The 17,074-nt window shown below is 41.1% G+C and overlaps 1 long non-coding RNA gene across 1 annotated transcript; it reads right to left on the bottom strand.

Annotated features, from left to right (window-relative positions):
- Positions 1-469: 469 nt before the first annotated feature.
- Gm39549 lies at positions 470-10,400 on the bottom strand. The gene is made up of 3 exons (XR_878311.1): positions 10,369-10,400; positions 9,273-9,367; positions 470-592 (listed from the first exon to the last, which is right to left on the bottom strand). It is a non-coding gene; the product is annotated as a predicted gene, 39549 (long non-coding RNA).
- Positions 10,401-17,074: the final 6,674 nt, after the last annotated feature.

The raw sequence follows: 17,074 nt of genomic DNA on the forward strand, positions 1-17,074 counted from the left end.
AACTAGCTGAGAAGGCTATATATTCGATCAGGAGCCAATGGCTGTGTTTACTTGACAACATATCCTGTTTGACCTGATTTCCTTTCCCTTTTATGAAGTGGTTATTTGACTTAACTGACCCCTTGTGAAAGTTGTAAATATTTCTAGCAAATCTGCTTACAGACATCTCCAACTCGAAGCCCAAGGATATAGCCTACCATTATAAGATTCCTTTGTCTTTTTTATCCTTTCTTCTCTCTTGCTTCTTTTTTTTTTTTTAAACTATTCTGGGGTACCCAAGCATGAACTTTGTAGAGAACACCTGACTTTTGTGATGTCAAAAGGTTGAACACACGTTTAATCAGATCCGGGGAATGTTGAAGATATTCCATGGAGCTCCAGGGCTAAGGACTCCAGTTCTATTTAGGTCCTAGTGATCTTGTTCAGGTTCAAAGGTAGATTGACCTCATCAGTTTAGAATCTATGGGCAGGGGCCAGTCTTGTTCCAAAGAATTTTCCATTTCAGGTAAACAAGCTGTTGTTCTCTCAGGGAGTTTCCTTTAAAATCACTCTTATCATTCTTTGGTGGCCAGAGGGCAGAGCAGAGGTGACCCTAAAGCAAACAAGGAACATGGAATCAGACTGTATTGCCAAGATGTAGTCTAGGCCTCTTCTTTGGAGACAATATCCTGGCTCCTCCTCAGTGCCAGTGGTCTCAGTATATATTGGGTGGTGAATTAGAGGTTCCTAAGTCCTGGAACAAGAAATTGGAAAGGAACAAGTGGATGGAAGTAGAAAGCAGAGACCATTTATTTAGAGAAAAAAGACACTTTCAAGAGGGAAAGTGAGTCAGAGCTGGGAGGAAATTTAGAAGCTTGGTGGTCCTTTGTGTCCTTTAATGGATACCACCCTTCCTGTCTTGAACTGGGCATAGCACAGTTTTCTTGAGCATACTCTTTCTGTTACATGTCTGATACATATTGGCTGAGGCCAAGGGATTTCATACTTACCTTCCTGCCAGCTGGTTTCTTTCCATGGTAAAGAAACAGGACATCACTTCACCATTCTACTGTCCTGTCTTACTTTCTCTCCCTTGCTCATCCATCACCTCTACCTGTGCTTGGGGTCTGTCTCTCTGGCTGGACCACCAGTCTGAAGTCTCTTACCTAATTCTATCAGAAGAGACACAGTTCACAACTGTTAACAATCTTGGTTAAAAGATGCTATTATAGATCATCAGATGCTTCCCTCTCCTCCTTTCAACCCTTTCATCAATGATATAAAGAATAAAAGCCCAACAATATAAAACAGGTTGAGTAGTCTTCTCCATGACCACCCAGGGGTTTCCTGCAACACTGGAAGCCACCTTTCCACTCTCAGGGCCACTGTACTTGCTGTCCCTTAGTCTGGACCACTATGTTCTTATTATGGCCCCTTGTGTCTTGTCATCCTTGTTCCAGCTTTACCTTTCTCACTCTGCAGCAGGACTTTCCCAGACCACTGAAGATAGATGGGTCCCCTTTCAACCTAAACATATCCCTGGGTTTCATTCTTTCTGCAGCACCTAACCACAACTGCAAACAGGTTTTCTTCATTCCTTGGTTCACTTACTGATTGTTTTATCAAAGAGAGAGGATCATGCCTGATTTCCTCAAGTTTTATGTATTGACTGAATCATGTCGTCACAGTGGAGCCCACTGCCTAGGTCTGACTCCCTATCCTCCTCAGGTTGTTTTTTCAGGTCTTCACTATCGAGAAACTTCCACCTCACTCCCCATGCATCAATCTGTCACCATTCACTCCTTCCCACTGTTCCACTACCTGGGACTTGTAGACATTTTAGAATAAACAATTACCACGTGGTACTATAGTTTCTCTCCAGATTCTCTGTGCAACTGGAGGGTGTGGACTGCCTTACTCATAATGCTGATCCACAACATATGCTCAATCCATATGCTTTATAAATACTTGTTGAATGTATAAATAAATGAATGAAAGAAACTTATTAGCACAGCTGCTGGACTGGAGGCATTTTTTTTCTTTTGCTCAAAGAATGTTTGACTTATTCATTCTTATAAGTCAATCTTATATGTAAGTGTAATCAAAACAGCACCTGTAAATGATCATAAATGAATGTCTTTACAAAACAATAAATATCATGGGAGTGAAACAAACAGCATTTAGAGACAAAGTCGGACTGCCTTTATAAAGCTTCAGCCTGAAGCTTTTAGGATATTTAAAAGACATGTTTTTCAACTATGTATTTTTATAATGCACATTCTTACTACTGAATAATTTAGTGCCATCAAAGAAATGCTATATACAATGACTTTTTTATGCAACTTCACTGCACATTTTTCCAGGAAAACAACACATAGATGAGGGAAGAGACAAGCTTGTGATCTTGAGTTTATGTCAGAGCATTTCAGCCTACTCCTATAACAAGGCAGATACATTTACAGTGATCCTGTGGGATGAATTTCATTCAACTGATTATTACTTTATGAGTATTAATTTGTTTGGTTTTTGGAAGTTTTTCCCAACCAATGTGAATTAGATATAGAATTATTAGTTCTTTTGAATTTTTCTTTTGAATTATGTGTATATATATATATATATATATATATATATGTGTGTGTGTGTGTGTGTGTGTGTGTGTGTGTGTATCTTTGTGTAAATTTATATATGTGAGTACAGTGCTTGGGATGAACAGAAGAGGACATTAGAACCCCTGGATCTGAAGTCACAGACAGTTGTGAGCTCCCTGGTATGAGTGCCGGCAAACCTGAATCCTCTATAACAGCAACACTGTCTCTTTACCTCTGAGCTATTTCCGTAGACCCTAAAATTACTAATATTTTTAATGATGAGTTCCATTCCTAGGAATAACTCTTATAGGATGCCTCACAGAAGCATATTTTATAGAAATACATTCACTGTATCATGATAAATATTTCATCATCCAAAATACTCTTCAGATATATCATCTTAATAGAGACTTCATATCCTATTTTTTTAGTTTCTGATTAATGTTCTTTATTTGGGTATGGTTCATTCCAAACTTTCTGTTACTATGATTGGATACCATGAGAATTCTTGTGAGGAACCCTTGTGCAAAATAGCTTACACAAAGAAAGAAAAATGATGACTTGTTTATCTTCTAGCAGAGAACACACAACATTAGCAGAGAAGAGACATGGCACAATTAGTGAGTTAATTAGAATTCTACTGCTCACCATGTGGTATCTTCAGATAGCAGGGAAAGTAGCCCCTGGGCATTCAAAGCCACTCCTAATGAAAAAGGGAACCATCCAAGGATTGGTTGAGAGTCACTCTAGCTGTTTATCTGTCAGAAGCTGATTCTGTAGTAATTTTTGGAGAAGGGAAAAGGGGTTCTGCTTGCGGTATTTGTCACTCACATCCCAACATGAAGGCTTTAGTGAAGTGAATGAAACAGAAGACAGTATGTCATAGTAAGCCTCTATTTTATGAGACTTAAGCCACTCATTGAGAGAGAAGGATGAAGGATACTAGAAGACACTGGAAATAATCAACATGAATTTTTAGATACATAGACCAGTTAAATGAAAACTTATGAAGTAGATATTCATGCATTGGATGGGTTTGCTCTTGTCTCTTTATGTTTTAAATTTCTCTTCTTCTTCTTCTTCTTCCTCCTCTTCCTCCTCTTCCTCCTCCTCCTCCTTCTTCTTCTCTCAGTGTGGCCCAGAGCTCATGCAGCCCAGGTTACATGCCACTCTATAGCTTAGGGTGCCCTCAAACTCTCAATCTTCTTGCCTCCACCTCTTAAATTCTGGGATTATAGGTGTCTAGCACCATACCTAGCATGCTCGTGCATGTGTTCACGTGTGTGTGTGTGTGTGTGTGTGTGTGTGTGTGTGTGTGTGTGTGATACCAAAATCTATCTCGGTATCAGCTTAGAGGAAAACTAGACAGACTAGTAGAAACAGCTTTTAAACACACAGTAATTCTTTATTTCAGTCATAAAAATAAGAATTTAAACATGATTCGTTTAGCAGAAAGTGTTATGCTGTGCGGGTGGCTCTAAGATAGTGAGTTTCTCCTTCCTTTTCTCTATTTGTTTGGTTGTCATGGGAGTCGGTGTTTATGGGGAAATTCTGAATATATTTCCTACAAGAAGCTGTCTCTATTTCTTAGACCAATGTTCTTCTGAATTAAAAATAGCTAGGATTTACTGAATGGGAATTATATTCAATCCTGAAGATGTTGGAGACTGAAGAATTGTTTCAGGCATCAGAAGGAATATTTTAATTCTATTCAAATAGGGCTTATAATTTCGGAATCTACCTGAAACCTTATAATTTTGGAAAGCATGCAAAGAATGATTTCCTGACACACCCAGTGAGTCTCAGGAGAAATGAAAGTATGTGTGAAAATTGTCATCCCTGGCCAGAGACATACCAGAGTGTCAGGTTTTTTGAGAAAACTAAGCATGCTTTCTGAGTCTAGGCAATGGCAAAGCAAGCAGACCCAAGCCCCTGCAAGAAGGAAGAAAGGCGTATGCATAGCATGTTGGAAATGGAAGGGGCATGCCATCTGGTCCAACCTCCTCTCTGAAGTTATGGGAAGAACCATTACTTCTTTCCTGATGCAGAAATTAGGACCTGACTCAGTGGATAGAATGGTGGAAGATAGGTATTTCTAGAAGGCCTGGCCATGTTTTTTTGTTTTTTTCTGAGAATGTGAAGAACTACAGAATACTATTTCACCATTGCTGGGACTGTGATGAAGACACAACACTACGAATGATCAAACAAGAGGACTGTTGAATTGTACCGTGAGATCACATCTGAGATTAAGCCCCCTGGGTTTAATCTAGACTGTAGAAGACCAAGATGATATGCAACTAAGTGAGGCAATAAGGTGGACTTCCCTTCAAGAAATGGATTTCCTAAGCCTTCGACACGAACTTCATTCAGAAGCAATAAAGACCCAAGTAGACTTGCCACCACATAGCCACTGGCTGGGCCTTGCAAGTCATCTCAACAGGAGAGGATGTTTGCCTTCTTTATCCTTTCCACCTTTAATGCTCAAAGTTGAGCAATTTGGACTCTCCTTACTTCCCTGCAAAAGGAGTTTGGTAGCTGAACATACTGGCACACCATGAAGGAAGAAATACTGTGTGACTTACTGACCTCCAAAGTGTGCTGCAGACTCTGCAACCCACCAAACCTGAGATGAAAGGGAACAAAACAGGTCTGTTCTCTTTTTGCCTTTTTGTACTTCCCTGTACACTGTGTCCCATCAAGAAAAAAAAATCAAAGTAGGCCTGTGCTTTCACTTCCAATGTGTTCAGTGGGCTGGATACTAAGGACACAGCATTGAGATAGAACAGAAGCGTGGGAGACGAGTCCAACCAGGAGTTCTCACAGTGATTGGCCATACTTGAGATTGTTGTGATAGCCACAGTGCATACACCCTTATAGGCTGACTATTGAATCCATGCAAAAGTCTGAATATATTATCAGTAGAGACAGCCTTGCAATTTAAACTTCAGAGATATTCTTGAGATATTAATAAGATTTTTTATGACTGAAATAAAGAATGAGCTTGTGTTAAAAACCTGTTCCTACTAGTCTTTCTAGTTTTCTTCTACACTATTACAGAGATTTTGGTAACACACACACACCCACACATACTGTAATCCCTACCCCAGAATACTTAGGATCTGATAGAAAGAAATGTAACCAAACATCCAAAAGTAAGTGATGGCTGGACAAAGAGTACAGAAGCAGCAAGAACACAGACATTTGCAGCAAGAAAATGGTACCCTAATATTTGACATGATACAATGGTTATTGACCACTGTAGTTATATGATACAAGGGCATGAAAATCTGGGAGTTGAACTATGTTTTCTGTTGTTGCTGTTGTTGTTGTTGTTTTCTTTCTCTTTTGAGAAAGGGTCTCCTGTAGTCTTATCTGGCCTTGATCTTGCAGTATCTCTAAAGATGATCTTGAACTCCTGATCTTTCTGTCTCCCCCACCAGAGTGCTATGATTAGAGATGTGTGTGTGTGTGTGTGCCACCATCTGAGACTCAAGTCTCCACTTTCCAAGTTCAAAGTTGAGTATGTTGGTTAAGCTTTGCTGTGTTTCTGGAGTAGATTTTAAATGAAAATTAAACACAATTGTAGGGAAGGATATAAAAATTCCTGAAGACCAAAGATACTGGCAAAGTAGTCTCTGAAAGGAATCTCATAAAGACGGATGCAGATAAAACTTGGTGGAGACAGAAGGGCCTTGAATGTCAGGTACAAATGATACCGTCATACTTGTGGTTGAGAGGGGTTCCTGGGTTTCTGAGCTTTGCCTTCCATTCTCAGCTGCTTATTTGAGTTCTTACTCCTCTACCATGAATTGGCATGCATTCTATTTAATCAAACATTAATGAAACATTTTATGTCGCCAGGTGCAATTTGCAAGGTTCATTTATTGCCTCCCTTAATTCTTCAAAGAACAATACAAATTATTACTGCTTGCTCCATTTATAACAAGGAAGCAGAAACACAAAGCTATTAATTAACACATTGAAGGTCATACAGTCCAGGACAGGCCAGTGTGAACTTGAACATGGAGCTTGGTAAGAGAGCCTGGCTTGAAAGAATTGGTATCAGCTCAGGACCCCAAGGCCAAGTTCTCAGTACAAAAGAGACTTTTTTTTTTGCTTCAGAGGCACAGAGGAAGGGGATTAGGGACAAAGATAAGAGATAGGGAAAAGGGGATAAGGGACAGGAACAAGGGAGAAGGGCCACCGATAAATTGTAGGGTGACAGACCAAAGGACTGCCTTTGGATAGAGAACAGACAGACCTGGTCCATAGGCAAATGACAGTTTATAAAGCTAAAAGGGGAACCTCCAAGTTAGGATGAGGTGTTTGATTCTAATTGGACATTCTAATTAGGTGAGCCAAAGGGAGCTTTTCATTGCTGGACTTTAATACTTTGGTAGCTGGACCTTGGTAGTCAGCCTCAGGAGGAGGAAGTGGCCAAATAAGGGAATAGGCCTTAGTGGCTAGCTTTGGGAATGTAATCTACTGGTTTTGAGCTTTTTTTTTTATCAAGGCAGAGAGATTGAGGGAGAAGGGTAATGTCTGCCAGAGCCATGTTTGCCATGCTCAGACTGGCTAGAGTCCCTTCACCACGTCTGTTCATTAACCTGAAGGAGTCTTTTGCTGTCAAAGTCTGCATTTTTTTTTTGGAACATTGCTCCAAAGAAGTAGCCTAAAAGTGACTTCTAGTGTACATGTCAGGCCGGCCTCCCACCATCCATTCTCAAAAGGGCACAAGTGGGTTATCAAACCTCCCATCAAACTGAAAACATTCCTTCTCAATTTCCTGGCTGACCTCCTGTGGAAATCTGTCTCAAAACACTTTTCATGGCATTTGTGGCAAAGTTCTTTGACGAGAAAGACATGAACCTCATTCATTTTGGGAAGGGGATACCTTTGGCTTTTCTAGTTGTGGAGCCACCACTAATACAAGTTTGGAGAATTCTAATAGCCAAGGGGAGGTCTAGGATGACTGCTTCACCCTTTGTGCTGTTTTAATCTCCACAAAGGCAAAAAACCTGCATGCAAATAAAGGATGGTGCTCACAGTCAACAATTTTACACTTAAAGATGCCCTTGCAATTAAAAGAGCATGCTTTATCATTGGCTGCAAGAGTTCACGTCCCACACAGACTGCACTACTCAGACAATGTCATTAGCTGTGCAATATGGAGGAATCAAGAGCGGTTTCCTCATTACTGCAGTCCCCTTCCCCCACTGAGCTGTTATGAAACAGCCTTGAACTTCACAACAGGAAGCACAATCCAGGGCTGGTAAATAAAGCCTTCCTTCCCTTTAGTAGGTCTCAGAACTTCCTTCTCCTAGGTTCCAAATCCTTTTACAGATGTTTACTTAAGAATTGGGATTTTTCATTCCTTTTCTTAATGCCATTTGCTTCAAGTTTCATATTCCAAAAATGCTACAACATCCCTGTTATTGTCAGGAAAACCTCAGCATCCCGGGAAATAAGGCCCTTTCCTTCTCTTCTAAATATTTTCAATTGGGCTCTATCAACACCATTTTGCAGTTGGGTTGGAATTTCCCTTTTCATTTAGCCCTGGTGCAACCTGCCTGACACAGAAGCGGCTAGCCTAGTGTTTTGTATATAAATCTCCACAAATATAATGGAAAGTGTAAATTGAGCTCTGTAAACAGCTGCCTGAGATGGGCACACACAAACCAGGCAAAACAAATCAGAGAAACAGGACTCCTCCGTCTATGATTATGCATATCTAAGAAGAGGACCCAAGAGGACTCCTGAAAAGCTGTGGTTTAGAAAGATTTCATCTTATATCCAAGAGCATATCATTGTTTCAGAATTTTCATAAGCAATTGTATTCATTTTTCTATTTCTGCACTAATCACCACATACCAATTGGCTTAAAGCAACTCAGTTTTGTCTTGCTTGTTTCATTTGTTTCAGGAAAGAGAGGGAGAGACAGAGACAGAGAGACAAAGACAGAGAGAGACAAAGAGAGAGACACAGAGAGAGAGAGAGACACACAGAGAGAGAGACAAAGAGAGAGAGAGAGAGGGAAGGAGGGAGAGGGAGAGGGAGAGGGAGAGGGAGAGGGAGAGGGAGAGGGAGAGGGAGAGAGAGAGAGAGAGAGAGAGAGAGAGAGAGAGAGAGAGAGTGTGTTCTGGCTTGTGCTAGGGTGGATGTGTCCGAGGACAGCTTTCAGAGGTACATTCTCTCCTTCCACTAACAGCACTAGGGATCCAGCTCATGCTACCAGGCTTGTTCAACAAACATTTTTTTTTTTAACTACTGATCCATCTTGATGGCTCGTAACATACACTGTCTATCTTGTAATTCTGTAAATCAGAAGCCAGGCAAGAATCTGAGTGGGCTAAAAGCAAACTATCCTAAAGAGTGTATTCCTTCTACAGGCTCATGGTGAGTATCCCCTGCCTTGCTGCATCCAGTTTCAACCTTCGAGTCTTCCACAGCCAGCAAGGTGAGGGTAATCCTTTCTAGTGCTACCAGACTTGTGCATCTCCTTTCCATAGTCACATCTTCTGGATCCACTTTCAAGGACTCTTTCAATGTCATTGGACTCATGCAAATCCCCTTGGATAGCTGTCTTATTCTGAGACTATCTACGTAACACACTGCATTCATCCGTAACTTAAGTTCCAAGGGTTCATCTGAGATGGCTAATCTTCAGTGTCTACTTGATTTGGACACACCTAGAAAACATACCTCTGGGCATCTGTGCGAGGGCATTTTCAGATTTAACTGGAGACAATAACAAGTCTGAATGTTGGCAGCACCATCCCATGGGCTATGGGCCTAGACTGAATAAAAAGGAGAAAGTGAGCTGAACACTAGCATTCATCCATCTTGCTGATTCTTGACCCAATGTGACTAGCTGCCACGTATCTCTGCCACAGCGTCTTCCCTTCCACAAGAGACTGTCTCTCCTAACATGTGAGCCAAAGGAAACTCTTTAGAATTTTTTTAATCACAGCAATGTGAAAAATAACTAATGTAGCATCTAACATCATCAAGGTCATAGGTTCTGGAGTTTTGCACGTGGATATGTCCTAAATCCTGAAGCCAGGGTTCTGTCTACCGCAAGGCAACATTCCATATTTTTTTCCAGTAATGTGAGGTGTGTTCTATTCTTTACTCCCATACTGTAAGAAATTCAAATGCAAAAAAAGCACTCACTTGTGCTACACAAAGCAATAAGAACCATGGTTACTCTTCATCAACTATTGCTGTGACAGGCAATTTATTTTGAATCATTTGCTTTTTAAAGTTGTGCTTCTGTGGGGCAGAAGATAATATTGCCTTCTACAGATGAAAGAAGTTAGAGGCTCAGAAGGCTTGAGGTCCACTCAGCTACTGAATTCAGATTGGCTTCTCCTCAGCCATGAACTATAGAGCGCCTCCCATACCTCTTTACCTCTAAAGTTCAGCCATGGAGACAAGCCTCCCAGAATCTCATTACCTTCTCTTTTCTCATCTAGTGAGCTCTTTAACTGGAATCTGGATTCATTTTAAGCCTTTCTACTGAAGTGCATATTTGAATGTGGAAAGCAGAACTGAAGAACATTCTTGATGAACACTACCTAGAATCCTACAGATCAACATTGGCATTTTTCTCCCATTGACAGTCATCTGCTCTTGGTATACATTGTTTTCAAGGATGCCTTTCTTCCTAGTGTATCCCATGTTCTTTTACTGAGACTGCACTGTGCCTGAGTAGAAGTCAAACTGCCCAACTTCCCCCACAGCTTCTTGCTCAAAACCAGAAAAGAAATAATAAGCAACAAATGAAATTATTTTCTACCTGAGGTCTGCCATAGTACATGGGTTGGTTTGGTTCTTGGTTTTGGAGGTCTTTGTTGTAAAATTGGGTAGTTCTGCTCTCTGCCACAAAGGAAAAGAAATATTGTTTAGGTTCCATCCTAATGATCTCAAATTGAACCCCACAATAATCCCCCAACTAAACTACTAATTGTGTGAACTTTTCCTGGGGACATATACAAACCCCAGCCATGACATAAAGAACCAAGGAACAATTTCAGCCAAGGTTAACTTCGTGAACTGATATGTTTAGTATGGGCACAGGTGAGAGATTACAGATTATTTTCAGGTAAATGTGCAATTTAAAAGGACTTGAGAAGCTATACCACTCAAGAAAATTTCTTTTTTCTCCAGGCAACTTTAACTTCTATATATCTTCAGGGAGTGTGGGGGGGGGACGACTTAGGAGTCCCCTCTTCTCCACAGAAAATCTGTCTAAGTCATCACTTAGCTCAGCTCCAGTAGAGGTAGGATAAAGCAATGCAATATAGTGCCTTGGACTGGTTCCTGAAAGCACATTAATGGGAAAATTAACTGTGAAATTAGAATAAATTCTAGAGTTCAGAATACTGTATCGATGTTAGTTTTGGAAAACACACAGTGGAGATGTAAAGGCACACCCTTGATAAAAGCTTGGGAGAGTGTATGGGAATTCACTATACTGTCTTGGCAACTTTTCTGCAGAGTAAAAAATGATTTTTTTTCCTCTGCCATTCTCTGCTACTTCTCTGTCTGGGAAGCAGCTCATTCCAGAGAGCCACAGATGATCCCAGAAGGGTATCTACTTGTAATGCACCTGGAAGCATGGACTTTTGCAAGTGCCAATGTTGGGGGCTTGGGAAATGGCTCAGAGTGGTTGCTGTGCAAGCATGAGAATCTGAATCTCTAGCACCTACTTTTAAAAAGCCAGGCTTAACCACCCATGGGGTAGAATCCCAGCACAGTGGGAGCAGGAGAATGGGGCTTGATGGTTGTCATTCTGGCTCCAGGTGTGGTGAGGGGCCCTGTCTCAGAAGATAAAACTTCCTTTGGCTTCCAAACAGGCTTGCTTAGATGTGCCCATATGCCACACAAAGTCACATAAGCACATACAATAAAAAAAAAATACCCAAAGTGGCAATTTAAAATGCTTGGATGTTTTAGCTACATCTAAAGTAGCAAAGAAAGGGACTATTGGAATGAAAAATAATTTAAAAAAATGTTTTAAATGTTGTTTGTCCTGACTTTATTTTCAGTGGTATTTGTCATGCAATGATCACAAAAATCTTGGGTCAGTTCCCCTGGCACTACCTAGCCCTTATTCCTGCTAAAGTCATATGCAAGGTGCCAGGAGCACTAGATTCGTGGGAAGCTTCTCCTTCATACACTACAGCAGAGGGCTGCGATTTGGCAGAGGCAGGAAGACTTGCCTCCCACTTCCCCTTCCCCAAGGCTGGAGAACTATTATCAGGCCAGAGCTGATATTAGCCTAGGGAACTAATCTTTGTTTGCCTCTCATGGCATCTTTGAGTTGTGAGAAAAGTTTCTAGTAACTGATTAAAGAGTTCCTCCCACCTCTGCTTGCCACTTCTGTGGTTCAGCTTTGAACAAAAGAAACCAGTAGAAATTTCCAGGGTGAAAAAAAAAAACAAAAAAAACCCCAACCTTCTGGGTTATTGATGGGAGGTTTAGGACATTCCATATGTACTTCCTGAGCATAGCAAGGAGAATACAACTGTGCCAATGTGAACAGGTATTTTGTGAAAGGTCTTTATTGTAGAAAGAATACCTTGAGAGCCAAAGACTCTATCTCCCAACTGGTCAGACTGAATCCCCACCCATGGTACAAAGGCTCAAATTGCAATGAAGTTACTCCAGGCCCTTGTCCTGACAGCACTGGTTTGACCTCCCCAAGAGTTAGGGGGACTATAAGTCTTCATGCATTCAGAGATAAGGTTTTTCTTGTTGTTGTTGTTGACGCTTTCCTCTAAGACAAAACTGAGTTTGCTAAAAGGTGTAGGGCATCCAGTGACCCAAAGATCAGTCATAGCACCATATGAGGACTTATTTTTCCCTCCTGAGCTGTGCTCTGAGTCCCCAGGACAAAGCCCCATGGCAAACAATGCTGGTGCCAGCTGACTTGAGTCAAGCTACCAAGTGTGCAGAATGCAAAGAGCATTAGAAGGAATGCTTGCAAGGAGTAGCTACGTGGGTCCACTTTCTGCAAATGGATTCTCTAACCCATCCCTCTCATTCACAACAACTCCTGCTCTTAGGATGGCTAAGGGGGCCATGGCTGTCCTTTACCCAGGAAAAGTCCTGATATGGCACACACTAGTTCCTATTTTTATTTCACAGCCAAAGACGAAGCCTTTCATTTGCAGACATGGGCTGAGTCACCCTTGCAGCTAAGATTAGCAAGCAAGAGTCTCTGTTTGAAATCTGGTGGGGAGAGAAAAAGCTTTCAAACTCTTTGTGCAGTGATAAGTCACCCTTGTCCACTTCACTTCTCACCTTCCCAGGTTTCAGACACTGGTGCCCATCTTTACTCCAGCATATTCCATGTGGTCTACAATCTAGGAAATTGATCATTCCAGCTCAGGGCTTGGCTAGAGTAACCCCTGTCTGAGACATCTGCTTTGGCCCAGATAATTGTGTGCCTAACATTGTAATTCAGGTTTGGTTTCATAACAGTTTTTCTTTTCTTTTCTTTTCTTTTCTTTTCTTTTCTTTTCTTTTCTTTTCTTTTCTTTCCTTTCTTTTTATGCTGAATTCTTCCACACAAGGGAAAGAAGGTAATGGGGAAATGAAAGAAAAGGCAAGCTTGACACAGTGGGATTTCTTTTATGGTTGTACTAAGAAGGGCTGACCAGAAGCACTCTACATTTCAAGGGTAGACCAGGAAACTAAAAAAAAAAAAAATTCAGAATTCCCATCCCCACTCAGACATCATGGATGAGAACCTGCATTTTAACCAGACTCCCAGGTGCCTCATCTGTTTGTGTTGAAAATGGATGCCTTTCTTCCTGAATTAGTCACCACCCTAAAGAGCACCGAGGGCATGGAGGATACTTACTGACTGCACAGTTGGCTGAGTCAACTCTACACAACTCTTTACATTGCCAGCTGACAAGGGAACCCTTTCTAAAATTTAGTTACCATGACTGCCGCTAGATGCCAGGAAGAACTGCTGATGGACAATTCATTTTTCATTTATCAGAGAATCATAAAAACATGACTGCAAAGGGAAGCAATAATAGGCATCAACATCCAGCTGCTGCACTTCATTTCCAAGTGTGGGCATGCCCAGAGACAGAGCACTAATCTTTAGTTATGAGAGTTGATCCTTCTTTCTGGTGGACCACTAAGCTAGCTGAAGGATTTGAGGCTGCTCAGTGCATTCCTTACACTCTTGGGAAGTCCATCAGTGAAAAGGAAGAAGACTAGACACAATGATGTTTAAAACCATAACCTACAAGCCAGGCATGGCAATCCACTCAGGAGACTAAGGAACAAAGGTCAAGACTAGGCTAAGACCATGTCTCTAAAACACAAAAATCATAAGCTACATAACATTTCATAATACCATGTTTTCTCTATATCCTGTACTACTTTTATTTCTCCAGGGTGTTTATCAAATATACATTCATATATGTGTGTATGTATATATACATGTCTTTCTATGTACCCTCGGTAGAAAGCCTCCATGGAGACGAAGACTCTGAATTTTAATCAAGGTCACTGTGTATCTCTAAGACTTGGCATAGCTTGGTCTGTGACAGAGGAATCAGCCTTCTCTGTCTCTAAAATTTCACCTGAGAACCATTGAATTTTTAAAATAGTTTCCATCCAAACTGTTCTAAAGGCAAAAGAAAAGCCCATATTACTTTAGATTTATATTTCTTTTCTGTTTCCCTAGCTGTATCCCATTCATCTCCCCATCTCCAGCACTTTCTTCATGAGGTCTGTATTCCCCTGAGTGCTTTCACTAAAGTGTATATGCTGTAGTTTCTTTAGCTCCTTTCATGATGACTTCAGTATTTCTAGAGGCAGAAGAGTCTCTTTCCTTACTTACCATTCTCTGAGAAATACTCTTCAACATGGGTCCAATATATAAATGGATTTTTTTCTTCTGTCTCTCCCAAATCCAAGGAAAGTATGATAAGATATTCACAGTAGATAAGTGAGAATTTCTTGAATGAAAGAAAGAAAGAAAGAAAGAAAGAAAGAAAGAAAGAAAGAGAGAAAGAAAGAAAGGGAGGAAGGAGAGGGAGAAAGAAAAGCTACAAAAGCTACAGGCCTACAGGATGTTGACTCTTGTAGATTCTTCATTTTTATATAATGTAAGAAAAAAATCAGAATACTTGAGTCAAATGGTTACAACTGTAGAAATTCAGGAATGGCCAAAAAAGGGAAAATTCCAGTGTACTAGAGTCATATGTTTCCCTCATCAGCCCCTCCTCCTAAGTCCTTGGCACGTCTCTGGGTCTTCTCTTTACACCCCCAAGCTACATTTCTGACTTCCCTGGTTCCCTGATGGATTTTTGTCTTTCCTTTAAAGAAATAAAAAGCCTTCTGAAAAATCATCCGAATGATCACTTGCCTGGAATGGCATCTGCTAGTCAGGGCTCACATGAATGTGACAATTGCAAGCACGTGATATGTAGGCAACATGCTCAGACTCCCTTGGCCTTGGAGGGGGCCATATGAAGCAACAGTGGTGTACCATGTTGACTCCTGGCCCCATGCTGTCTTGCCTTCCAGTTCACCCAGCCTATGAGGCTGCTTCTTAAATGCTGTTTTACTGCTACAACTAGCTGGCTCTGCAAGGCTTTGAGTGTTGGGGATCAAAGCTAGGATCTTGCACATGCTAAGTACCCTACCACTGAGCTACACCCCACTCCCAGCCCCAGACCTTCTTGGGAAAGTCTTTAAGACTTGGAGCCAATCTCTGCTTCCAAGGACTTAGTAGCCACGTATATCCTATTAAACTGATATATGTAGATGTAGCAACATTAGCATTAGGAGAGTTGGCCAAGGGACTACATGCACTAACTCATATGCTACCACCTTCCTTCCCCTCTCTTTCTCTCTCTGTCTGTCCACTGCCCCACCTCTCTCTTTGACATGGGGTCACATATTGCTCTTGGTGACTTTGAACTTCTGATGTTCTTGCCTGTGTTGAGACACCACCAGGCCTTGTACATGCCTGATAAGCATTCCACCAACTGAGCTACACCTCTCCAAGCCCTCCCCCCTCCCCGCCCCCCGGACTTTCCTCCTTTTCCTTAGGTTTTTTTTTTTTTTTTTGACAGCTGAGCGTTGAGCAGCATTTTGTTTTGTTCAGAAAGAGAGTTGCAAACAGAAAGGGGGTGCCCATTGCTCATCCAACCTGGGGCTTTCTTTTTGTAAGCTACTTCTACCCACTCACTGTTTCATATGAAAACACGTTTAAATTCAAACCTCACGAAGTCAGAACTGAAACAACGTGTGTTTCACTTCTCCCTATCCATTTGTTCTTCTTTAAAAATGAGGCAGGTTTGCAGCTCTGTGCACATGACAAGCATGGGGAGAGCGGCTCTAGGGTGTTGGGCTGGGAGCCACAGTGACACAGCTGGCCTTTTCATTAGAGACCTTTGGAAAGAGAAAAGACCAGGAGAGGCCTGGAAAGAACCTAACCCAATTATGTCATTTTACAAATGAGAAAATGGAAGCCAGACAGAATGATCGGCCCAAAGTTAACAAGGGTTACTAGAAGCCAAGGGTATCTATGTATTTTGGGTATATTTGGGCATGGTTCCAACTGTGTTCCTAAACTTGTACCTAGACCTTACCCCCAAAAGTCAGAGATCTGTGAGATAAAAATGCCAGGAACTGGTGGGTGGGAACCCCTCATATTACCACTGACTTTGTTTTGAGACTCAGTCTCCTGTAGCTCAGCCTGGCCTTATACTTTGTATCAAGGGTGGCCTTGAACTTCTGATCTTCCTGCCTCTGTCTCTCAAGTACAAGCACATCATCATGCCTGGGTTGTATAGTACCTGGTGTTTTAGACTATCAACTGATCTGCATCCATAACATAGCTCCACTGTTTTCTGAAAAGATCAAGTTTTAGACCCAAGATAGAGGTCTTGATAGTCCTTTCATGAAAAATAAATTAAAACAAAAATACAACAAAACAATACAGTTATAATTTCCCAAATGAGTCTACTAACTACACTTACGGGGACTTGCATTCAATATTTGCCAGCCCAATGAATTGAAGCAGTCATTACATTTTGGAGGTGAATTCCTTGAGGTTTGGGTTTGTTGTTGTTGATTTTTTTCTATGAAGGGTAGGTCCTTCATAGAAAATTATCATCATTTAAACATTATCATCATTTAAACATAGTCACTTCTTAAAAGGTAGGAAGAAATTTAATGAAGTCATTAGATGAAGGTGTTGTGATGCCCAAAGCAAGTTTACACTCTCCACATGTGAGATCCAAAGAACAATCCGTGTACTGAAAACGAATAGATTCTTTTCAACAAGGTTAAAAATAACTTATTGACAAGATAACTGTAAAAATAGGGATGAAAAAAGACTATTGGCAAGCAATATGGAAATACAGGCATTAAAGGGGTTAACAAGGCCATCATGCCTCCCAACACACACCCCTCTGATACTGGAATATTGGGTGTCTTGGAGAATAAGAGTTTTTCACAGAGAG

The sequence above is a fragment of the Mus musculus genome, chromosome X (assembly GCF_000001635.26).
Source record: "Mus musculus strain C57BL/6J chromosome X, GRCm38.p6 C57BL/6J".
NCBI lineage: Eukaryota > Metazoa > Chordata > Mammalia > Rodentia > Muridae > Mus > Mus musculus.